Genomic DNA, 26,312 nt, shown 5'->3' on the forward strand with positions numbered 1-26,312 from the left:
TCTTTTTTGTGCCTCCATGATTATGCAGCTTTTGTACTCCTCTTTTAGACTTCTCCATGTTAGATTAGAACTGCCTTCTTTGTGTGGCTCTGCCAGTTTCTTTGAATCTCTAATTGCTCTTAGGCATTTTCCGCTCTTGCATTGTGATGAATTTGAGTGTAGTGTTTGGTGTGATTTTGTTGCACATGGGTGGTTTCCATTGCTTCCACCTTCTGATTAACCAATTAGATTTGTTAGGTTTGCACAGACCCCCAAATTTGGAGACTTACGGTTGAGTAATCCACTTCAAGCTCAGTTGGTATTTTGTGCTGCTGAGCTCATTTATTGTAAAGCATTTGAATAGCAAGATAATTGTGTGGCATCTTACTTCCTCACCATCAGCAGAATAGCAGAAGTGTGCTGCAAGTCCTGGTGCTCAATTGATTTAAGTTTTCGGTTATGAAAACTGAGTGAGTATGCACTCCACCCGAAGTGAAAAAAAGGACAAGACAGCATGAATCTCATTCAAACAAATGCAGCCAGCTTGCTTCCCCTGTGCATTTATCCACTCTTTTGCTTTTGGTTTACTTTTCATTGTGTTCGTAAATGGGGAGTTTCTGGAAGTACAGTCAAAGAGCAGTGAAATGTGCCAGCACGTGACAGGGAGTGGGCGCTGTCCCGCCATCCAAGCTGACATGAATGGCTTCCTGTTTTTGCTTTCACCCAGTCCCCCTAAACCCAGCCTACATCTTTCCATCCACGCTTCCATCTTTTGTTCTTCCTCTTTTTTCCTCTCTCTATCTCCTCCTATGTCTCGCCATCCTGGGTCTCACGCCCCCCTTTGGCCTTGTCTGACCTTTCCTTCCTCCAATCACTCACACATACGCACATCTCTCTATCTCCTACCACACACACTGGCTGGACATCACACATCCACGGTATGAAGACACACGGATTATGTCCTTGACATAACTGCAACCGAGCGACTCCCTCTTTTTCGCTCAGAGAGAGACTTGCGAGTGGCCACAGACTAACGCACTTGCTGACCTTGCTTGACAGAGAGACCACTCATATGTATTAGATGACTCAAGAAATAGCATGTGTGTGCCTGGCTGAGGCATGGTTTTAATGTGCGAAAGTGATGCAGTCATTGTTTCAGTGATGGTAATGGATCGTATTCTTGTCATGCTTCGAGGAAATGTTTGTGTGTTTTATTGGAAGTCAGGATCCTTTGCTCTTTTGCAGAGTAATTTAGATTTAGATCTTTTACCACAAGTGATTGACTTCATACCAATGAGTACACCAATCCAGTTTACTGTGTTTTTATGTGGTGGTGCTCAGTTTTTACAATACCCATAATCCACAGCATAACAAAGTGCCACTTGTAAAGCATTGCTTTAATGAAACTATGCCTTTGTGCTGTTTTTATGTACTGTGTTTGAGTAAATTGGTGTTAATCTGTTTTGGGTCATAAATGAAGCTTTCTGTTAGAACTTGTTTCATGAAGTTTGGTTCTCTCAAAGCTGGCTTTAGAACAACAAGAGTGAGTGCTTGAAGAATGGAGTGTGTGTGAGTGATGAAATTGATGAAGAGACCTCCCTGGATTTAAGTGTTGCTACAAAGCACCACCCGATACTGTATGCAGAGAGAGGGCGTAGCTAACAGTACTGAGTAGTCTGCAGTTCCTCTTTGGGGCGCCTCCTGACAGGAACTTGGCAGCGAGGAAACATAAACAAATTCCCTGTGGTGGGCTGGCAGGCTGGGCGGCGCGGTTCCCCCCGTTACCATACATGCACAGCACAGCGGAGCTCCGCTCAGGCTAGCCCGCTCATCTCAGCACCCACAAGCTGTGAGAAGTAGATCTTAAAGAGACAGGTGCTGCCTGCACTCCTTAAAGGGGCACAGGCCCACTCTGTATCTGCAATCTGTTTTCCTTGTACTCGTCACAGTTCAATATGCTACATGTTTGCTCTTCGCTGTACTGTTTCACACTGACAGTGATGTGTGTTACTTCTGGTGTACTGACCTCTTGGAGGTTTGAAACGCCATTTAAATTCTGCCTGGAGTCCCAAAACGGTTGTTTGTGCTGAGGTAGCAAAAAGCCGGAGCGATGATGATGTAACGATGGAGGTTGTGGAGATGGGAGGGAGGCCTTGCAATCCAGTACGGAAGAGAGAGAGGGTGTGGTGGCCCCAACAGTCATAATATACACATGCAGTATTCCCACAACCAAAACATACTCAAACACACATGCATGCTTATGCATACTATTTTATACGAATGTGTGCACACAGAGACTCACACGCTTGCAGTGTTCTGTTCCTTTCTCCTTCTTTCTCTCTCACTCTCCAAACACAGTGGTGTATTGTGCAGTCTGACCTGGTCCCTCTCCAAAGGCAAAGAGAACCCAGATTGCTGAAACAGAGGGCCCACTACTAACAGGCCGGCCAGGCTGTAGTCGTTATAGCCTGCTGCTATAGCCTTCCAAACCAGTGGGGACTGCTAGCTGAGCCCAGACTGTGTGTGTGTGTGTGTCTGTGTGTGTGTGTGTGTGTGTGTGTGTGTGTGTGTGTGTGTGTGTGCGTGTGTGCGTGTGTGTGTGTGTGTGTGTGTGCGTGTTCATTTTGATCAACCACAAAAGTGCTTGTTGGACAGCACTTACAGGAGCTGACATGGCACCTCAGTGCAATTTCATAAGCACTGGTAAAGGCATTTGCCTGACTTTTAATAGTTCTTCGTCTCCACAACATCATCCAAATGCACTATTTTAAACTATCCTTTAATGGTTGTTGGATGAGATGGGCCACAGAAAAGAGGGCGATGACGAGTAGAAGGAGGAGAACCTTCTCCTCCAGTTCCTATTAAGAGGACTAAATGTGGTCAATAGTCAATCTCTGTTTCATTTTTTTCCCCTGGAGTGATGATGGAAGAGCCAATTTACAGTCTTCCTCGTTGGTTTCAGTCGCCTGCCTGACTGGCTCATCTTTGTGTACTCTCATGTGCTTAGCACCTGTAAGATTGTGGTATAGTTATAAAACATATTATTTTCTACGTTTACATATTGGAGTGTGAATGTTTGGTAATTCATTTTTTATCGTAGATATAGCTTTTTGCGAGCAAACAGACCCCTGCATGGTTTTCGTGAGTGAAGGTGTACCCCACTAATCTAAATTCAGGAAATTACTGGCTAAAGTTCTAATAATTTCCTACAAGTTACACCTACATCGCCTTTCCATGAGTAAATCTTTATGCAAAATCATTGCAAACACCTCAAGAACATGTAAAACTGAAAGTGGTGGGGGATTATGTCACTGCCAGACTCTTTGTGGAAGTAAAAGTACTGTCGTTTCCCCAATTATATATGTGTGTGTGTGTGTGTGATTGTGTGAGTATTTATGTTTATGTGACAGGGAGAATAGAACAGTCAGTGCTCTCTATGTGAGTAGCAGAGGAGCGGAGGATGAGAGGGGGGTGACAGAAAGTCTCTGAGTCCACTGACAGAGCACAGAACAGGCAGTTCTGGTGGTGCTGCATTGAATAAGAGGAAGGCAATGAGAGAGAGAGACTGTTGGAAATAGAGGAGAAGATGGCACCAAAAGTGAGTGAGATAGAGAGAATCTTCCCCCATAGGTAAGCTGTAGATAAGGACACTGAAAATGGGAGATTAAGAGAGGGAGACAAGGATGAGCACTCCTGGTGTGGCAGCAGGTCTCCTGGGATGCCATTAGCTTTTGTGTGTGTGTGTGTGTGTGTGTACGTGTGCAAGTGCATGTACAGGGCGCAACCTTCTCCATTTAACTCGGTATGCAAGGTCCTTCTTAATGCACGTACATGTCCGTGTTTCTGTGGTGTGGATATGTGTTCTGGCACTCACGTGGAGTAAAACCTCCCACCAATGAGGTAAAAAAGACAGCATCAAGGGCCCAGATGTATCCACCCCCCACACCTCCTCTCCTGGGTCCCAGTAGGCACATCTCTGTAATGGCCCCCTATCGATCCTGAGGCCTCCTTGTCCACACTCAATGCCCATCGATCGGCACCTCGCAAAGAGTCTCAGAGGACTGCTTCACATCCTGTGGCTTGGTGTGTAGATGTGGTGTGTGCATGTGTGTAAAACAGGGCTTGTTTAAATTTCAGAATAGAAACCTGTGTCTGCATGCCTGCACCTTCATACATCTGTGTATGTCTTCGTATGTCAGTAGGAAAGTGTGTGTCCATGCCTCCCTGACAACCTTCCCGTTTCCCGTGAATGTAGCCGCGAACCGCCGGTGAAATTCCTGACATTTCTGTTCATATTTTCGATATCCATGTAGGTGGACACTGATTCCTATATAAAGTCCTGTTGAAGTGAGGGCCTTACTCTCATTAAACCACAAATGACGCCAGCCTACATGTCTAAAACCTTGCAGCATAAAGACATTAACATCTAACATACAAAGACCCAGCCACTCTGCAGTCTCCCACAAGAAAGACAAGACAGAAAAAGAAGAACAGACTCCCTCACCCTCCATGTCAAAAATAAAAAAAGCCTGATTAATCAGTCAAGCCACATGAAAACTTTGCTTGTTATTGTTGCTGCTTGATTTATTGAAGGCCTGGATCTGGGTCAAACACCCCCTCCTCTTTCTCTCTCTCTCTCTCTTGTCTCTCTCCCTTCTTTCTTACCCTCTCTGCCTATTTTGCTACCTAAATAAGGGCCCACCCCCCACGTCTCTTCCCTTTGTCTCTCATCTGGTTTTCTGTTTTTGTTAAAGGACAGTTGATTAATGGTGCCACAGACAAAGCCCGCAGTCTGCTCTCAGCCCGGGCTCAGATAGGGCTCCACTCTAGGTAAACCAAAACACATGTGCCCTGGATGGCCACTGGGAACCCCGGAGGAGAGGGAGAGAGAATGGGAAAGAGAGAAGAAATTAATGGCAATATTTGCTGATGTATTATATACAATGATATAGAGGCCTTCCTGCAATGGAAAATGTGCAGTAAAAGGAAAAAGAGGAAGGATAAAGCAGTTGTGTATAATATGTACAGAGCTGGCCTGATTAGCTCAGGATGTGGCCTTTATATTGTGTCCGTTGCACCATGCTAGCCTACAGTCTACAGTATGTGACTTCACCAGGGTGCAATTGCACATATGTACTGTTTTCAGTGTAGCAAAGAGACATTTCAACACCTGAGTATTCTTTCTCACGTGCCGGCCCCTCAGGAGTGAGCACAGTGCCATTGAGAGTCGTGTTGTAGAGAATTGCCGTATTGAATGATAAAGGAGCATATTATTCTTGTAACTGCATTGAGAGCTTTATTGTCAGTGGTCTTCATAATAGCGAGGCTTGCCACTAATGTCATACTTTATCACTGCACACGTCCGTGTTTTTGGATGTTATGATTTAATTGGCTGTCCAAGGTAAACATGTCCTCCCGGGAATTATTACCTTGGAGGTGTATTGGTTAATAACAATTATGTGTTCAGTTATACTATCTGGCCATTCCACTCTACTTCAATTTAGAGGCAATCCCCTTCATCCAACTATAAGCCCATAAACGCAGACAGAATATAATGCAGAATGTGTTGTATGTGCTGAGATTATAAATTATGAACTATCCACTATAACGTCTTTTCGCTCTTAAATTGAGTGGTCCTGTTATACCTGTATGTAGGCGTGTTGTGCAGCTCATCCACAGGAGATGCTGCCACATCGATGATTTGTTCACTGTTTATGCTGCATTCATGCAATTTTTGTAAAATGGGAAAAACAGAAATATCTCATTGTTAGTCTCCATTCATGCCGCTTTTGTTGATCAATTTAACAATTAAAACCAGATTCAAACAAAACCTTTAAAACTTTAAATTAGCAAATACTCCAAATACTGAATTTCATTAAGATGTAACTGACAGCAGTGGGAAATTGAAGCCACAACATTGTTGACACTTCTGTAGTTGTTATCACCGAGTGGGAGATATTGTTGCTGTCAGAAACCTTTTCCCTCTCAAGCTGATTTTTGTTTTATGAACAGCGCCACCACCCAGCCTGCTGTATGTGGGCCAAAGGAAGCAGGGATTGAGTGTTGTTTTGGAGGCAGAGAGCTCCAGGAGCAGTCTAGCTGGTCAGCAAGGTCACTGTCCAACAGCAACACCACCAGCACTGCGTTTTTGTGCACACCCAGAGGAAAGATGGAGCCCTCCTGAACAGTTTGTTGCAGACATCCACTGCATCTCTCGCAGACAATATGTGCCGACCAGCTTCCTGTCTTTCCCAGCTCACACAGGGGGATGATCCTGAAGCCTTCCTCTGGGTCTATGAGGGATTAGCAGTGGCATGTGGACTGCCAGAAGAGGAGGCAGGCAGAGAGAAGTAAAGCAATGACTGTAGCCCTGCAGCCATACTGCTATACTAGCAAAAAAAAAAAGTTCTCTCCTTCTCTCCTCCATCCTGTTCTCTGTCTCATCATTGGTCTGGCTTTGTTGGGTCCTAGGAGAGAGCTGCTAGTTGAACTGGGCTCTCAGGCACTTCCAGTACAGTTTGGCTGCCATAGGAAGCATGGGCACACATCAGTATTGATGAGACACTCACAGCTCAACCTTGGATGTTGATGAAAGCATTTTTCATGTCAGACCAGTGTTTAAGTTGCAAACATTACATAATACGAGTAGATTATACTAGTACACTAGTAGGAAGGAGAAAACAAACCAGGAAAAATGGTCTCCTGTTTTTCAGAGCCCTTAATGTTTGACACAGATTGGTGTGATTTCAGAGGGCTGATGAGAAAATGCACTGGGGGCTGTTCACAATAGGCAGGGTGACTGGGACTCACTGTGGACTGGGACTTAGGTGGGTGTTCCTACTCCAAAAGAAAAGGGGGCTGAATTTCCGGCACGCCTCTAGCATTCCAGCATTTAACTTTGCATGTGAAGTATAGACTGGAGTTGCTTGAGTTCCTTCCTAGTGCCATACTGACATCAGGAAAAGGAGAAAATTGTGCCCCACGCTCCATCTCCATATGCAATAAACTTGTGGTTACAAAGTCAGCTGAGGCTCTGCTGATGAGTAGAAACCAGCTGAGAGAAAATGTGTGAAACACATTTTTTCCTCTTTTTTTGCAGTTCCTCTTTCTGTGATCAGCACCACGCTTAAGTCCATTAAATGCATGAGTTTTTTATGCTTGACATTGCCGTTGAGCGTGGCGTTCACAGAGCAAAGACAGAGGTGTGCAGTGAATCCAAATATCCACACAGTTTCTTTTCCCTAGATACGCACAGTGATGTTCATGGCAGTGGTATGGGAGACATGTCACTTGTTGACATTGTAACCTGCTGTGGGGCCCGAGCACTGTCGTCCAAGTAAGCGTGGTTGTCTGCTCTGATGAGCATGGATCCAAGTGACTCATCTTCACCGTATTAGACCAAGCGCCTTTTAATAATTCATGCCCTGCTCTCCCTGGAAGAAATACCAAAGGCTCAGCTGTGCCTGTCTGTCTGTATACCTTGTCACTGGACATTTAAGCCTTTTCCCATTTTGGACTTTATGTTATTTACTCACTTACGGCCCAGTCCGCACCCCGCAATGTGCCTGGATGAGCAGATGATGCTATAGTGCCAGAGGCAGAAGGAGAGCAGTTTTGGCATGTGCATATTTTTATCTTTATATTCTTATTTTTTTTGTTAGCTTGTTTTTCTCTGTCATTACCTTCCTCCTCCATTGTTACTAAAAGATGATGTGAACCGAGTACCCAATGTACTCCTTCTCCCTCGCTCCATCCCCAGGGAGCATCTGATCTCTTTATATTTTAGTGTTGTTTTACCTGTTTTTTTTCCTCTCTGCTCATCGTCTCTGGTTGCATTACGGTGTCAGATTTGGTTATGTATGCACCCCATGTGTTTGCCCCCCCCCCATGCACCCCTGTGTTTTGTACATTGCATAACCACCCGCTGCTAAGCCTAAAAGTGTACCTCAACTCCGTCTCTCTTTCTTGTTCTCTCTCACACACTCCTATACCTCTTTTTCTGACACCCCCCCATCTTCCTCTTGATTCTTTGGCAGCAATACAGGTCATCACTCCTTTCCTCCCTCCACCATCTCCCCCTCCCTTCCTCCAATCTGAAACCTTGAAAGTTGGTGCAGTTGGTCTCCTACCCTCTCTTACTTTCTCTTTGTATTTGTCTTTTTCTTACCTTCCTCTTGCTATCATTGTTCCACTCCTTTTACCCTGCTCTTCCTTTATTTCCCATCCTCTCTCCACTCATCTCCCTCTCCCTGCCTCCTGCTCTCCACTCTCCCAGTGGTCTCATTAGGCGTGAAGGAGGCAGCCTGGTGTGTGCGTATGTGTCTGTGTGTGTGTGTGTGTGCTCTCTTAGGCAAAGTCTCACTTGACTGAGCATGCCACTTGCACTAGCAGGGGCCTGGGCTCCATTATTACCACAAAGCTGTCACAAACAGTATAAAGTAGCCAAGTGTTGCAGAGTTGTGGGTGAACACAGGGCGCTCTCTTAACAATAGCAGCTACCACTGCTCTGCCTTCCCTGTGCTATAGAGAAGCTGCTGTTGCTATGGATATATGAATATATCACTATGCACCTACATAGGTATAGAAAATATGAATAGAAAAGTCAGAAACGCATACAAACGTATCCTGGCTATAACTTTGCCAGCACATGCTACTCCTGAAACTCAAAACCACATACCGAACATCTGTCTCTTCTCTGTAATCGACCTATGAGGTCCAACCTGTGGGATGCCTGATGCCCCTCTGTCTTCCTTTCCGTGAGTGAGTGAGTGATTGTGTGTGTGTGTGTGTGTCCACCACTGTTTTGCTAGTGTCTAGTTACAGCGATGGTGCTGTGTGCAGGAATGAGCCCCTCTGCTGCCTCGCTGGCAGGCCTGACCCCGACGGGTCAGCGTCCATTACCACGTGAAACCTAAATGTCAAGCATGGCCCCCTGCCACAGCCATTTGTCTTTCTCTGTGGGTCAGACCGCAAACACACTCACCTGCTCATGCTTGACCAGTCGGATATGCACGGGCTTCATGCACAACAAGAAAGTGTTTTTTGTATTGATTTCCCTATGCATGGTTGTATTTGAACACATATTTCCCGTGCTTCACTGCATAAAAGGATGAATGAATAGTAACAGGGCTTTTTCTGTTGCCAGTGCTCATCATAAACACCAGGAATTAATTTACTCCAACAAATTTGAAGTTATCAGTGGTACTGACTGACAAAGTCAGTGGGTGAACACCGAAGGCAGTACAGTGGTCCCTCGTTTATTGTGGGGGTTACGTTCTAAAAATAACCCGCAGTAGTCAGCTTTATTTTTTACAATTATTATATATATTTTAAGGCTGTAAAACCCCTCACCATACAGTTTATACACTTTTCTCAGACAGGCATTAACATTTTCTCACATTTATCTCTTGTTTGACTTGTTTGTTTGTCTTGCAAACAGGCAGCACTTAAAAGTCACACTGCTAGCGACTGAACATTTATGTAAATTTGGCAAGCCGAACGCATTCTGTACTGTACAGAGACACAGCACGGAGGAGACATTGGTCTACAGTCCCTTAGCCAATCAGGACGCAGAACACAATGCGCGTTCATACACTGTAAAAAAAAAGCATGCAAAATTGCACTAAAAAAATCCGTGAAACAGCGAGGCTGCGAATGGTGAACCGTGTTATAGCGAGGGACTACTGTATAGAGTTTTTTCTGCTTTAGTTAAATAATCTTTCTCAGAGTGCATAAAACAGTAATGTGACAGAAGTAGTTGAAGCATCAAAGAGAATAAAGACAAACCTTCCTTTCCTCACTAGCTCTAGAGAGTGATCTTTGTGTTTGATGCAACCTTTCGGTTACAGGGTCAAGTCATGAAAATGACTCACTCTTCTAACATTTGTTATCTTAGAGGTGATTAAACATGGAAAACGCGTTAAACAACCTCAATCTCTGTATACAGTGGTGCGTCCTAACAGCCTTTATCAGAAAGCACACTGGCCAACTCCATCATTTGGCCCCCACTTTACTGAGCAACAGCCATCAATTTTAATAGATAATGGACAGAGAGACCCTTCATGTGGGAGTGTGTGTGCGTGTATGAAAGCCTCTATGGAAGCTGCAGTGAATATATGTACACACACATGCACGTATATAAACACACGGCTTGTTTACAGGAAGCTGTCAGGCATGTGTCCCTATGATAAATAAACAGGGAAGCGTCTCCTTTTTAATGACGCCGTGTACAGGCCTGCACACTGAATATTGACGGAAAGATTGAAAGCGTTCTCAAGGGCCTTTCCAACATGACGTATGGCTCTCGCTCCAGTATTTTCTCTCTCCTGCCCTTCATTGCCCCCCCCACACATCCCTCTCAGCTCTCCTTTTATTTATCTCAGACAGTGGCTTGTGCAGGGGTTCGTAGACGTGAAAGATGCCATAAACACATTCATCAAGGACAGCTGCCAATAGGGAAAACATCAGGAGCATGAATGAAAAGAATGTGATAATAAACGCAGAAAGAATCCCATAACAATGAGGAAAGCGGAAAATGAGAACAGAGTTCCTTGGGGATTTTAGAGGGCATCCACAAGGTATATTGCCAATCGGGAACAGGTTGCTTTTGAGCTTTCACAAAACTCAAGCGCAGTATCTCACCACCTGCTAGCAGTGGCAGCTCAGGATACCACAACAACAATGCCACCTGTACTAGCAGTCTGCCCGTGCAGCGCAGAAGATGCCGTACTCCTCGCTTTGATAAATGTTTCATTGTTTATGCTGTCTCCGTCTCTCTTTCTCCTCTGTCTCCCTCTCTCTCTCTCTCTCTCTCTCTCCTCCTCCTCTCCGTCCTACATGTATAGTGGCATGTGTGCTCAGAGACTGGCAAGCTTTTAACCAAGTGTTGTTTCAGTGTTAGTCGAACGTTTGATGTCTGTCTCAATTGTTGTTCATCTGCCTCCCTGGGCTAGGATCAAAGGCAGCATTTATTCATTTTCAGGTTCAGACACTCGGCTGAGGGACCACTACCAGCAGGTCCTCCACCTTGTGTCTTTTTTTCTGGTTTCTGCTTAAACACTATACGCTGCCCCCTTTTTTGACTATTAGCAATTGACCTACTTTATGAATCTAAAGTTAGCTGCAGTCAACCCAAGGCAAAGGAGTGCGTTGATCATTTCGCTTGTGAAGGGGGTGGGGGGGTGGCGGGGGGGTCAGAGTGATATCTGTGCTCCACAAAGACACGGGGTTAATTGATGCATGCGGGTGTCACCGTGCTGATTGCTGGCTTTCTTGCCTCGTTGGCTTTTTTTAAGCTGCTGTTTAACCTCATTATCTGATTAGTTGTATGTGTGGAGGGTTAGAAGTATTTTTGTGTATGTGTGTGAGTTGCCTCCCAAAGATGAAGAGCTCTCTCTTTACCTAAGGGGATGGGGTTTGACAGTACTGTAGTGCCCCCACCCACCCTCCATCCTTCTATCGAAGCCCCCCCCCACTTCCCTGCTTTACCCACCATCCCCCACTGCTGATGAATGTATTTTTCTTAAAGGAAAGAGGTGGTTGGTTGAGAGGAGTCTCTTTTAATGTAGCTTTTTTTTTTGTGTGTGTGTGTGTGTGTGTGGCTTGCTAATGCAGTGCAGGGCCGTGCAGTGAGGCTACAGGCAAGCAGACTCGGAGGCAGGCCCGCAACCTCGACCCCAGCATCATTTGTTTGGACGAGGGCCGTCAGCGCCTGTCGCGCGGCCCATGATGAAGTGTCAGTCGGTAATTGTCCCCGCGAAGCATCCACATCTCAGGGGGTGATGGGGGAGAGAGGGAGGATGGGGGAGGCAGGAGCTGACAGAGAGAGAAATGACACCCTGGGCTCCTCCTATTCTTTCTCTCTCTCTCTTTCTCTCTTTCTCTCTGTCATTTTCACTCCCCCTTTCTCTCTAGTTTTTCTCCCTAGTCCTCCTACAGCTGCACCTCATATGAAGGTCTGCTGTGTGCCTGGCTCAGACCAGTGGCTCCCATGGAGCTTGAGCTGGGGCCCAGTGGCAACATAATGTGTGTTTGTACATCTACTTTACGTTTCAGTGTGTGTGTGTGTAAAGTTGAGCAGCACACTAAGCCTCTTCCTCTGTGTATGCACATCATCCAGATATTGTATGTTAAAAACACATTTTCCTTCCTGTATTATCCATCAACCACTCCACTTCCTCATTCACTCTCTTTTTTTCTCTCTCATCCTCCCCACATCCCAATTATCCCAATGCTTTTACTAAAATAGGCTATTTATTTCGGTAAGAGTCCTCTGGAAATCTCTTTGGTCAAAACAGTGGCTTCCTCTGCCTGCCCGATCATCTTGCAAATACATATATATTTCTTAGTCCAGGTCTTTTTGGTAATTAGATTTAACAAGGGGCTTGTATTGATCGAACGATATCTCTATGTAATGAAAAGCTTTTACAGGACACACGGCAGCTATTTATAGTGCGATCCATAATGTGTTAGAGCGGCGGGGGCCCTAATGCACATTGCCCAGGCTCCTGTGCATAGATCGCCAGCGGAGGTATGAAGTAAGAGCCCAATATAAGTTGCTCCATGATGGAGGAGTTGGGGGTTGAAAAGACAGATAAGAGGGGAGTAAAGAGAGATGGAGTAGAGGTAGAGACTGAAGATCAGACAAAGAACCTGGTGAAAGAGTTGAGGGAGGCGGGTAAAAATGACATGGAGGAGAGAAGAATAGAAGATGAATACTGTAATGTAGGCAAGGCAGGCAATGGAGATGTGGGAAGAGGCGAAGCAGCCAAGAGAGACGAGGATATGAAGGAAACCACCTTAAGATACGACTCCTATATTTCCAGTTTCCTCATTCCTCTGTAACCCCCCCGAACCCCCTCCACCACTATCACAAACTCTACGATGACGGGATGAAAATTGTACTGCATGCTAGATCCTTATAGAGGAACGAGGGGAGGTGAGGAAGTAAGAACAAAGAGCAGAAAGTGTGTGTTTGAAGACTGAATGGAGGACGAGATGGAGGTGAGAATGAAGGATGCAACAAGGTATGGAGGCAAGAGAAGAAGAGGAGAAAATGATTTAAAATAACAGACCAGAAGATGGAGACTCCATTATTTTGGTGTGTGGCTCCCTATGATACCCCGAGGACAGCAGGTGAATTAGGAGGGGGCAGATGGGAGGCCTCCAAGTCCTTGTCCCACTGTCTGTCTGGCTGTCTTTCTGTTGGTTGGCTGCAGGTGGAACACAGCCTGCCGCTCCTGCTGTCTAAATGAGGAGCCCCTCTGCTCTCTCTCTCTCTCTCTCTCTCTCACACTCACACACACACACACACACACTCTTACTATCTCTCTCTCTTTCTCTTTAATGGGGCACTGGCCTGGGGCGCTGAACCAGCTCCCTCTGGAGCAACACACACACAGCACACACACACATTGATCACACATTACAGACACCACTGGATGCCCTTGCACATGGTGTGATACACGCACATGCGCGCGCGCGCACACACACACACACACACACACACACACACACACACACGCACACACACACACACTCACACACTCACACACACACACACACACTCACACACACACACACACACACACACACACACACACAGAGAGAGAAAGGAAGAAGCAAGGGAAACCACAGCTCCCCAAATTATGCCCCAGTCTGTGAGATGATGAATCTGGTTGGTGATTAGTTAGTTGAGGAGGGAGGCGCACTGCTTAGGCCCTTTAATGGGCTATAATTTGGAAGATAACTGTATTGTCCTATCTCTCTTGACATTTAAATCTAATCAGACCCTGCTGGTTAGCACTGTGGTCCAAGACGAGGGAGCTTGGGAGGGATGAAAAGCTGCTAGCGAAGAGGGATTGGCCCATAGTGGGGCATTCATCCCTATGGGCAGAGGCTAAGCAATTAGAAAACAAGGCCCCGGCACACATATTATTTTCTGCATTCCTTTTTTATTTATTTTTTGTTTAACTGACGATCCGATTACGGAGCCTCAAATTTAGTAACAGAGTAGCATAGCAACAGATGCACACAAAGTCACACGTGCCTACATACACACAAACATCACTAGGGAGCAGCTCCAAGGTCTATTCTGTGCTCCTTATTACCACAGATGAGATGCTCAGTTTGATTAACACTTTTCTTTCATCCTCTTCATTAGCAGCAGAAAGCCACTGCAGCAGCCACGGCCCATGAAAAGAGGGCATGAATTAGAATCCACTTATTCCATAGACTGCCACTAATTCCACACAATGACGGTTAATGGTGGGGAGTAATAGGAAAAGGGTGTTTCTAATTGTTTCTTTGGATGGTGCAGTGCATGCTGCGGCAGCTGTTTCTGTACAGCAAACCAGGCCGCTCAAAGAACCTGAACAAAGGCCAACGCCGGCGTTGGAGGGCCCGCACGACTTTGTTCGATGGAACTCCTGAGCAATAAATGCACGTAGACGAGCCAATTTCCTCTGGCAAAGCGTCTTGCCGAGTAGAGGAGCTGGGCCCCAGTCAATGAGAACCACCTGGTGCTGAGGGAAGTGATTAGGGTTGGCACCACAGTGAGTGAAATGCTATTTTGTTAAGGAGGATTGAGATGTGGGGCGTGGGGGGGGGGTGGGGGTGGGGGGGGCTCGTCCGAGTTTGGTTTGTTGGAGAAATATTGACGTTAGGTTTTTGTCAGACCAAGATCTGAGACACAATGTTGTTTTGTTGGTGCTCAATTAGAGGGAAATATTTTGGTTACAGCATGTGTTTTGGGTTTTGACGCTGGTGCTGATTGCTGAGTGGGTTGGAGTGTGGGACATGCCACAACAGTGGGGTTGTGGGTTCAGCTCCCACACAGACTATACACATACCAACTTAGAAGTCAAATTTGTTCAGAGAGTGGCTAACCATGGAGAAGATGAATATTTTGTCTGCATTGATGGGAAATTTATTGCAACCACAAAAATGTGTCTGTAAATACACAGGGTATGGTGATAATATATGCATGGTAAGAGGCTCAGTTGCAACAGGGCCCACCCAGACTACGAGCAGACTCTTTGGACAGAAGCCCCATCAAATAGCACTCATTTTGCTTTGTTACAGTACGTCACAATAGTCATTTTGAATGTATTAGTGTATGTAAGCTGGGCTTGGGAGGGAACTCGGAGGGACCTCAGTCTGATCGAAAATGTCTTGTTTGTGCCGATTATCATTACTGCTAATAAAGAAGAAAAAAATAATTCTCAGTGGGATGACTCACCTTACAGGTAAATTAAAGGATCATTTCTCTTCAAGTCAGTCTTATTGTGGCCAGCCTTTCTGTCAGTTATGGTTACATTTTACTCACTGAATTGCAGAGATGCAGGAACATGTCGGCATGGCTACACCAAGTCAGGTAGAGCCAGAAATGAGAAGTGAGATGATTGTTCTAAAGAAGACAAAACCGTAGTGGGTGTTGGTAAAGGACAGTTTGGTTGTTAAATGCACCATTTGCCTTTGTTTTCTATTTCAAATAAGTTTGGCTGCGCTGAAGGTTTGATTAAAAGCTGCATAATCGTATCATATATAATCTGCTCGTGTTTTTGCCCCGTCTGACCTCTTTTCAGTGATGTGGCTGTGTTCCCAGATCTCAGCAATTAGCTCGGTGAGCACAATGTTATCATTACCCATAGAAATAGCGGCCAAAAACTATGAAAATAAAGCCAAGTTGTAATAAACCGCAATTATCCTTTAAATTAAATAATACATGATTATGGCTCCTCATTTTCTTAGAGGCAACCCCCTAGAGCTCAGCGTCTGAGCTGCTTGAGCATTCATCTGAAGGCTCATTCACTTTGATGTTTATTTAATTTATTTGACCTTTTAATTTAACCAGGCATGTCAGATCCTACTCTCGTCTCTACCAGCCTGGTCACAGTGTACTCCCCTGTGTGCGAGTGTATTATGGTCAGAAGGTTCAGTATTTAGTCATAGAGAAGTGCCTCCGTGTGTGTGTGTGTGTGTGTGTACGCCGTCCCACATGGCTTATCACAGCTGATTGAATGTTGGCACGCGGACAGTACTGCTGATCAAATTTGATGATGGAAATACATACCACAGAGGATTGTGTGTGTGTTTGTGCCTGTGGTATGTGTGTACACAAAGACAGAGCAATGGCAGACAGATCAAGGAGGTCATGATAGTCGCTGGCTGGCAATAATCTTTCTGTCTCGGCTTGTTTGTCTCTTCTTTTCTGCTGAATCCACCTCCCTTGCACCACTATGTTCACATCCTTTATCTTTCTCCTTGTTTTTGCATCTCATTGCCCATTTTCCCTGTTCATCTGTTCTTTCATGTCATTTCCTATTTCCTTTAGGAGATCTACGAACAGTCCATCATTCCCCCGTTTTTTCATTATGGCCTACTTGTCTTCCGCTCTCCTCTCTCCTCCTCCCTGCCTCTGCCTAGTGTCCTCATTGTCCTCTGTCTCTCTCTCTCTCTCTCTGTTTCTGTCTTAATCTCTCTTCATCTCTCCTCATCTCGTCATCTCTCCCCAGTCTGGATCTTGGCATTTAGGCCCTTTAATTGAGCTGGCGTCACTTGAAAACTTCATAAGACAGGAACGTTAGAGAATCCCAGCATTGTATCAGTGCCCTGCACTCAGAGAGACTGGACAGGGCCGCTCTATGTGTGCGTTTGAGAGAGTTTTATAAAGAAAATAGAAGATATTAAAGATTTTGTTATGAATGTGCATTGCATATTTATTTATATTTTGCTTGTGTGCTTGCAGCTTTGTACCTTGACTGTCTTTACTGCAGGTTTGTGTGTTGAATGCATTGTTGCAAAGATACCCATGATAACCATTTTAAACAGATAATCCCCTTACTACAATTTAAAGCATCGTTCTGTAACATTTTGGACGTTGAGCTGCAACAACCAGTAGATTTTATTGATTATAATTCTATTTGTTTGTCATTTCTCAAACAAATCTGTCAAAGATTGTTTGGTTTCAGCTTCTCAAGAGTGAGGATTTGCTGTTTTTCTCTGTTTTGTAGTAACATTTTTGTATTTTTGCTATACGCTGACATTTTGTGACCTACACAATTAATCGATTAATGGAAAAATTGCAGAAGCAGATTGTTTTTCTCAGCTGACACACTATCACAGCCCTCAGTCCAAAAAAGTGAAATGAAGCAATAGCCTGCTCCATTTCCAAAATGTGTTTGACAGCTACTTCGGCTCTCCACTAACAAATCCCAGCACACACTTGCACACACATGCACACACACACACACACACGAATGCCTTGGAACAAATCCCTGGCCAGCTTCACTGTGCTGTAGAGGTACTGATCAATCAGGGTCAGGTTGTGTGGTCTCCTTTTTTGATGCAGTGCATAGTTGTAAACTTCACCTTCCTGCTTGCAAGACCCTGGGGTGAAGAGTGTGTGTGTGAGAGAGAGATGGGGCGGGAAACAGAAAGGGGGGGTAGAGTGAGATTGCTGTAATTGGGACTCTCAATTTTGAAAAAGAAAAGAGTGTGTGAGTGAGAGAGAGAGAAAGATGGAGAGAGGGAAATGGTCTGAGTTCTCCAGTTGCAAACGGGAAGAGGACCCACTGCAGGATGCCCTAAAGGCAACTAATGTAGCAAGCACGCATGCACACACGCATGTGCACGCCTTCACACACACACACACACACACACACACACACACACACACACACACACACACACACACACACACACACACACACACACACTCACACTAAGTGATGGAAAAACTGAAATACGAAACAGTGGCAGCACACATCAGCACATACAGTAAGAGACAGAGAGCCCATGCACATACACTGACATGTACTCCAAACTCTGTGTGTGTGTGTGTGTGTGTGTGTGTGTGTGTACATGTCTTTGTTCTGTCTGGCTGTCCTCTTGGCACGTAAATCATAATGGATCTCATTATCCAGCTGGGCTGGCTTGGTGGGGCCTGTCTGGCGGGAGATGATAGCTGGATGGCTGAGGGGCTGCCACCACACACACAAACACACACACACACACACACACACACAAGCACATGCACACTCAGCTTTATCCATGAATGCATGTTATTTAGCTGGCATTGCTACTGTAGAAGCACATAAGTTTCATTTTCTCTCATATAACATCAACAGCAGGACAGACAACTACTCACACACACACACACACACACACACACACACACACACAGGAGTGTGTGTTGCAGCCCATCCAGACACAATGGACATTAGTGGCTCAGCTTGCCGTCAGACAGAAGGGGAAGTGATGCAGAGCAGAGGGAGGGACGGATGAAAAATGGAACTTATCCTCTTACTCCCTCTCTCTTGCCATCTCCCCCCTCTCCTCCCTCCCTCCCTCCCTCCCTCTCTTTCCGTCTTTCTCCCCATCTCCTATCTGTTACTTGTTTGGAGGACACCGGCAGATGTCGGTTTGTCCCTCGAGGTGAGCAGGGCTTGTGCTGCCATCTTTTTCCTCCTTATCACAGTGCAGTCTCCCACATAGGATGCAAGCAAATCATGAATCACCCGTACAGGCCATGCAGAACACATTGGCTGTGAGGTGGAAAAAAAAAAAGAAGTTGTGTCCCAGTAAATCACGTTCTGTGAGTCTTGTACACAAACACAGACACACGGTGTAGCCATTCGGTATCCGAGCAGTGCTGGCTTTTATGCTGTGAATACAGGCGGAGCAGTTGGTTGCTCGTAACACGGTTAGGGCCTACACCATTTGTCTGGACATGACCATTACCCAACCCAATTACTGGCTGGTGTACAGGCGACTCGCCAACAACCTAATGTTTTCCCGTCATGCCTGCCCCCCCAACCCCTCCCTTTACAAACACACACACACACACACACACACACACAAGCAGAAAGAGGGGGTGAGGAGGGAGATAGAAAGGAAGGATGGAGAGCCTGGGGCAAAACCCACCACCCCACCCGACTGACTGAACGATACAGCTAATAAACTTTCATTTAAGCTAATGCTCCCCTTCTTTCTGTTTTCTCTCCCCTCCACTCCTCTCTCTCCCTCCTTATCTTTCACTCTTTGCTCTCTATTTTTACACCACTCTTTTCCACTCTCCTCCTCTCTCCATCTCTTCCTCTATTTTCCTGTCTGTGCGCCAGAAGAAGGGCTCGTCCGAGCAATCGATGCAGGCAGTCCACCAGCCGGAAGCCCAGTTGGCCGAACAGCACACCACTCAATCAGTCTGAACAGCAACACAAAAGGGCTGCTGGCAACCAACAGAGGTAGACACACTCTCTATATACAGCAGTAGATCCTGAAATGAACTCGTATTATAAATCGTTCCACTCCCTGCAAAAGCAGTAAATGTGACACTCTGCGTTTTATATATCAAAACAAAGCAGGCTGAATCAACAACACATCAAAGATCCAAAGTAATTTTTGGCTCACGTCTCCTCGCTACTGCCAGCCCTTCTATCTTTGAGTACTGTAGGTGCTATGCTAATTAAACTTTCAGACAAAGCAACTGTTATGTTTCTTCTCTATTTATAGCAGCTGAATGGGCTTTGTCTGAGACCACATTTGGCTCAGTGTGTACATGTGTGGTTTTCCCTGTGCTGGTTACCGTGTCAGTATGTGTTGACAGTGGACATGCTCTGTATAACCACACTCATTGCAGTGGCTGTACTTTCGCTGTTTTGCTTGAAGGCTGTGTACAGCAGATGCAATATATATGTGCGTGTGTCTGCACTGGCTGAATTCTGGGATTTGTGTGGGATTTCATTGCATTGTGCGTCTTTGCTAGTCATAATATATGTGACGCCTGTGGGCATGCTTACATGTACTGTATGTGTTCTCAGTTGATCTGTTTTTAAGTGTGTGAAAATGGTTTTCTGCTCGTTGTCTCAAGCAGGGAAAGGCATTGCAGTTCTCCTATTTAAACCTTGTGTTTCTCACCCATTAATTGCATGCAAAACAAGTTGTTTAACACCACGTGTAGAAATGCTAATGTTTGATAGTGGTTCTTAGGGCCATAGTTAATAAAAACATCAGTAGCCTGGCTACAGAGTATTCCCAATTACACCAATCTTCACTTAGTATTGTACTACAATATTTATAGACACTCTAAAGTGGTTACCTTTATCCGGTGTTACACCTTAAAGGCTAATCTTGACCATTACAAAGTTCAACATTTTTGTCAACAGGGGAGCTTAAACAAAATTAACATTGATTTTCCACCTCAATCTGATAATAATTGGTTCCTCAAGACCTGCGTGTTTAAAATGTGCCAGAGTGTCTAAACAGCAACATCCTGAGACCCGCTAATTGAAATCATCTCTTCATGTGCCACAAGTCAGGATCCATTAGGAGAGATTAGGTCCCAGCGAACAGTAAACCGCGGCAAATCAGGGTCATCAGATGGCATGGAGACTCAGAGGAGAAATCCCTCTGCACATGCTCTCTGCAGAAGGACTCCAGAGGCGTGCTGTCAGGGAGCGAGTGGCCTCAGTGCGGCTGTTAAGTACACTATCTGGCTCACTCCTGTCAAGGGCCTTTGCTAGCTTTTGATATGTGAAAGGAGAGTATTTAATCTGTTGAGCACACAGCAGCCTGAAGTGGAATTGCCTCGATTCCCTCATTTACTCACTGACCTACACACAAACACACACACACGCACATACACACACACACACAGAAACACACACACCCCCCATCACTCCATAATACCCTCTTTCTCTCTGCTTCTGAATTGCTTTTGATACTTGAAGTGAGCAAAGAAAAGTGTCACCCCTCCTTTTAAAGAGGGGGCGAAGGACGGGGGAAGTAGAATCCTGTGAATGAATTAATGTTTTGGGTTTTTTTATGGTTACATACAGAACTAATCTATATAAACAGCCTGCATGTTTAGCCAGATTTCTGCGATATGAGCAGACTTGAGTTCATACTGGTCCATATTGGTGCAGCTCTGTGTGTGCTCATCATTCCATAGGTGGAGCCCCATATGTTCTGTCTCTGTCGCTGGAGGTGTCTTACAGTAGGTGAGGTGAGACAGTCTTAGTATTTTTTAATAAGACGGGCAATAACAATAAATCCTACAGGCTAATCACCCACTCGCCACTCTTCTTCTCTCCCCTCCAAACCCAGAGCGATGCAGCATTACCCTGCTGCCGCCTTCAATTACGCCATTCATCATGCGTCTTATCTGGCCGCTGGTTTGATTGAGTGTGCAACGGGAGGTGTCGCAAAAACCCCGCATTCTCTACACTAGAGTATGTGTGTGTTTGTGTGTGGTGTGTGTGTTGGGGGTGCTGACAGGAATGGAAAACTGCATTTGGGGGGGATGTGGTGGCGGCTGAATATGGGATGTATTGGGATGTATGAGTCTGCGAAGAGAGGCTGAAATGCAGAGAGGGTGAGGGAGTGTGTGTGTGTGTATGTGTGTGTGTGCGTGCCAGATCTACAGGAGTGTATAAATCAAACCAGATGATCGTCCCCCACTCTGATCCGCTCTGTCTCAGCAAGCACATTTCTCTTTTTTCCCCTCCTACTGTCCCTGTACCCCCCCCCCCCCCCCCCCCCCTCTCTCTCTCTCTCTCCACCCTCCTCCTCCTCTTCTTCTTCTCTGGAACAGATTTGTCTGGGGGCCCCTGTCTAATCTCCAGCAGTGCCGGGTGTTGGGAGACGGGCGACAAATTTTAATAAGCAACTGGGCGCTGTAATTTAGCAGCCTGGGAGGGAGATTAGGCTGATTGATGCAGGGCTCGCCTAATGGTCCAGCCTACGGCTCCCGGCCCAAATTGGTGGTAATGAAAGTTTTGTGCAAATTGAGATGGAAGAAAATAAGGCATCCTCTCATCTTCTCTCACTCTCTCTATCTTCATTCATTCTTTATATTCCTCTCTCTGTTTCTGCGTCTCTGTTCATTTTCTCCTCTGCTCTCTCAATCTTTTCCACAAGGTGTATCTTTCTCTCCATCTCCCTCTATCACATCCTCTCTCTTTCATCCCCTCTTTCTTTCCTTTATCTATTTCACTTCCCCTCTTTCAGGCTGTCCCTCATTTTCTCATCAACGCTCACGCTCTTTTACCTCTCCATTTCTCTCTTCCCTTTTCATGCCCACTGCCCACGGTCTGCCTCTTTACCAAAATCGATTTGTCATCTCATCTGCTCTCTCACCTTTTTTTCCCCTCTTTCACTGTTTTATAGTTTTTCTCAGGCCATCCTGAGTCAGCCTCTGTCCCTACTTAACTCCATCTAGTAGGTTATTTACTTTTAGTCACACGCTCATTTGCTCCCTCCCTCCTTTTTCTTGACCATGCCTGTGCGTGTGTGTGTGTGTGTGTGTGTGTGTGTGTGTGTAGATGGGTTGTGAGTTGTTGTCAGGACAAATTCATCTACATCTCCAGAGAGATGGGAGGACAAGGCTAAAGACTGTCTCCCTCTACCTCTATCTCTCTTTCCTTGTATTCCTCTTATCGTCTATCTCTGTGTCTCCCCTGCTTTTTCTCTTCATCCCATCAAATCACTTTCAGCTGTCCTGCCACTCTGACAGACTCTGTCTGCCATGCATTATTAGGCCGTGGAGATTTCCAGGCCACTTTTCAGGATATGGTGAATGTGTGTCGGTGTACAGCACTTGTCCCACTGGCAAACTCTGTATCACTCTCTACAAACTCTACAAACTTTGTATGTGTTTCTTAGACTGTTTCACAATATTAGAAATTCCAGTAAATTACACCAAACATATCCCACTTATTTATCTTGCAGTTAGAGTAACAGCAGTTGGCTTTGAATAAACAGAAGAACAATGATAGCTTGTATGGGATCAGTGAAGAGAATGTCACTGGAACCAGAAACACAACCTTAATAAACTTGAAATTGAAGTAAGAAGACATTGTGTGGAACAACACACACTGATGTCCATACCACGCAGTGAAGAAACACTACAGAAATGAGGGCTCTGCAGCAAAGATGTCAAATTACAATTGTTTTCGCCGTGTGGGTGTGTATGAATTTGTATGCACAGGAAACAGGAAGTTTCATAAGTATTGCATGAGCAAATGAGTGTCCCCACTGAAGCTCCAACTTTCTGCGACCACCACTCTTTAAGAGGACAGAGGGGGCAAAAACAGAGAAAAAAAACTGAGTGTGAAATGCAGGGATGTGAGGAGTGCCCTTGGGGAAAAAACAACACGCAGCTAGCGGTGCAGGGGGTGGGCAACAGTAATGCAGTGGTGCAAGACCACATTACTGTATGTTACATCTGATATTCTGACTGTTATAAAGTCCCCTGAGAATTGAAGTAATGATGTAATCTCACATGGGATTTTTGGCCCACTAGGAGTTCATCTTATGATGTGTGTATGCATGTACTGTATAAGATTATTTTATTATAGTTTGGATGTGTGTATATGAAAGTGTGCTTTTTGGCTCATCTATACAGTCACACAGTTCCCCATGCGCATACGTCTGAGTGGGTGTGTATGTTTGTTAGCCAGCCATCCCACTCTCGTTCCCCAACAACAGAGCAACTGTCTTGCGGCACTTTTTCAGTCCCCCTTTCTCTTAACTCCCACACAGCTCCCTACTCGTGGTATTTTCTTTTAAAAGACGCTGCTGCCGAACATGTCCTCCTCCTCCCGTGCTGCCACCTTGAGTTATGCTCTGATCTATCATTAATAGCTTCATTAGCATTTTTCTCCCTCTGAGGTGCTTGTGTATATAGTTCAAACTACAGCATGGATGCTCACATCATTAAACAAGTGAACATCCTGAATTCTCTCTATGACAAAAGCAGAGGTGGGTAGGAGGAGGTAATAACACCAATGCATTTTGAGAGTTCCCAACATAAAGTGTGTACACGGTCTCCAAATAAGCATTCCCTCTTCTGTTCCCCTTCAAGGCCTCTTGTAAAATGTATTTCCTAACTCACATTGCACAACCAGTGTCCTTTTGCAATATCCTGGACAAATGTTAACAAGAGGAGCATTTATTCCAAACCCAATCTGCACTCCAACCAAGGCTAGAGAGAAAACTAGTGAGGCAACCAGTTTGATGCACAACAGTAATGATGCAGCAGAGTTGAGCAGCACAGCCCCTAAATGAGTGGCAACCGCCTGTGAAGTTTATCTTGGCGAGAGGCGGCCCTTGTTGATTGCTCACCAAAGTCTGTGGTTGGGATCCCAGACAACACAATATAATCTTGCTTCCCGAGTCCAGACAACTGCCTAAATGCAATGTGGTTGAGGAGCTGGTGTGGGTAATTTCAGATTGGATGTGGCCTCTCTCCACAGGAGCTGTTAAGGCTTTGTAAGGTTCACACTCGGCTGGCCAAAGCGGTTTGTTAGAGTTGATTGTTTACTTTTCTTGGGGGGACAGAGAGGGAGGGATGTATGAGATGGATGACGGAAACACAGAATGTGGCTTGGGCCGTAAACCCATGAGAATTCTTAGTTCCTGGTTTCCTTTTTACAGTTGTAGCTTGTTTAAAATGTCTGGTGGTCAGGCGTGCAGTAATTTGGCACTGCTGAGCATGTTGCACAAGTTCTCGGGCAGGCCAATACGCCTAGCTGTTTTTTGGAGAGGCAGTAAGACAGGGCCATTTTAATAAATAAGCCCTTGGGACACCAGGAACAATGGATAATGCTTGGCTGCTCCCTCTACGATTTTCTCCCCTGCCTTTGCCTCACTGGATTTTCGTTTCAGCACAGTTTGCTTGAAGGTTTTTTAAATATGGGGAGTGATCACTTTGATTATCTACCTCGTAGCGATTATCTGCCTCCCATGATACAGGCTAGTGGAGGGGCAATAATGCAAGAAACCAAAAGCATATGAATAGCCTCCGTTGCTGAATGCTCTCCTCCCACCTCATAGTTTTATGGTGGATGATGCTGTGAGATATTAAACAGGCTGACGGAGCGCTTTGATGTTCCTCTTCATATGATCGTGGGATATGCCTGATAGTATGGGCAGCACAGGGAGGGGGTTTGTCTGTTCCTCTGGCTGGTTGCAGAGATGTGAAGCAGGGTGGGGGAAAAATGAGAGGCGTGTGGTGGAGAAGGGAAGGAGCAGGGCGAGGCGCTGATGGGAAAGAGACGAATGGCGTGCCAGTGTCAGAAGTGGTCGTGTGCTGAGGAAAGAGTAGGGGAGAATGAAAGGGAGGATGGAAGGAGGGCTTGACTGATTAACCTGTTTACCTCCCTGAAAATGCTCCGGGCGCCATTCTGATTAAAGTTCAGTCTTTCATCTATCATCGCCATGGCCGGCTTGAACCTTCAGAGCTGCCGATACCAAACACTTCAGAGCGATTGAGCCTCCAACCTGAGCCACCACCACACCCTCCAACAGCAAACCTAATACTCTCGACCATTGGCTTCATTTGCATCTCATCCTTCCTCGTCAGCTCTTGACTTGTCAGGAACCAACCTCCTTATGATTTTCTTCCTCTCAATAGTCCCCCCTTCTTTTTATCTACCCCCCCCCCAGTCTGCTTCTAAGTTTCTTGCTCTCAAGACTCACCAGTAACAGTGTTTGTGTGTCTCAGCCTTTTTCCTCCAGTGACGTGCCTTCCCAACTCAAGGCTTTTAGCACCTCCACCATAATACGATTACACCCGTTTGGGGATGTGATATTGTCAACGGCTTTCTAAAAATATCCCTTCAGTCCAGTTGCAGTTGCACAGTAGCAATGTGAGCGGACTGCATGCAGCAACGGGCAGAGGCAGTGCTGCACACAATGTTCTGGCCACTCAAGCACAAATGTTAGCCCTTTAAAAGCTTTTTGCACAGTCCTAGACCCAGTGTGAGTGAGGACAGCTGGATGGGAAAATAGAAGGGGTTGGCAATTAGGTCCCACTATGGACCACAAGGGTTACCGAAAGCTTACAGGGGCAGTTGAGATGCAGGCCTGTCTGTTTGAAAGAGGCTCTCCTCCAAGAAAAACAACTGCTCAGTTTTTGCAGCAAATGCCTGAAAACCCTTCAAATCCCATCACCAGACTGCTTCTTGTTGCTAATACTATAATCTAATGATCATTATGTTTGCAAGAGGAAAATAGTAATGGTAAAGAATGGCGAAGAAATACAATATTAGTGAAGTTCAATAAAGTAAACAATTGCTATATTTCCTCACCCAGAGCTGTCACCATCGTGTCAGCATCAGTTTGCTCTCCGTATGGGAGTGTTGATTATGAGATGGTAGTTTATTATTTTCATTGGGTTTAAAAGATTTCATATCAATATTTGCATATCTACAGAAGAATTCTGTCTAAAGATTTGATGTGATCCAAAAAAGGAAAGGGTGCCAAGTTATTGTGGTGTAGGGGCAGACATTTCCCATTGGCAGCTATTTGCCAACCCTGAGTACGTGATAAAA

The 26,312-nt window shown here is 45.4% G+C and overlaps 1 protein-coding gene across 6 annotated transcripts in view; it reads left to right on the forward strand.

The window, feature by feature from the left end:
• raraa (retinoic acid receptor, alpha a) overlaps nt 1–26,312 on the forward strand; it is a 136,775-nt gene that overhangs the window by 19,424 nt on the left and 91,039 nt on the right. For 2 of the 6 annotated variants that reach the window (XM_070851336.1, XM_070851337.1), the window contains exon 2: nt 19,101–19,223. The exons of 2 other annotated variants lie outside the window; for them this stretch is intronic. The gene's annotated coding sequence lies outside the window, so the exon portion shown is untranslated. Of the gene's footprint in view, nt 1–11,610; nt 11,722–19,100; nt 19,224–26,312 lie in introns of those variants that run through there. 2 more of the 6 variants (XM_070851335.1, XM_070851338.1) reach the window with 2 other exon arrangements.

This window comes from Pempheris klunzingeri, chromosome 20 (genome assembly GCF_042242105.1).
Source record: "Pempheris klunzingeri isolate RE-2024b chromosome 20, fPemKlu1.hap1, whole genome shotgun sequence".
NCBI classification, from domain to species: Eukaryota; Metazoa; Chordata; class Actinopteri; order Acropomatiformes; family Pempheridae; genus Pempheris; species Pempheris klunzingeri.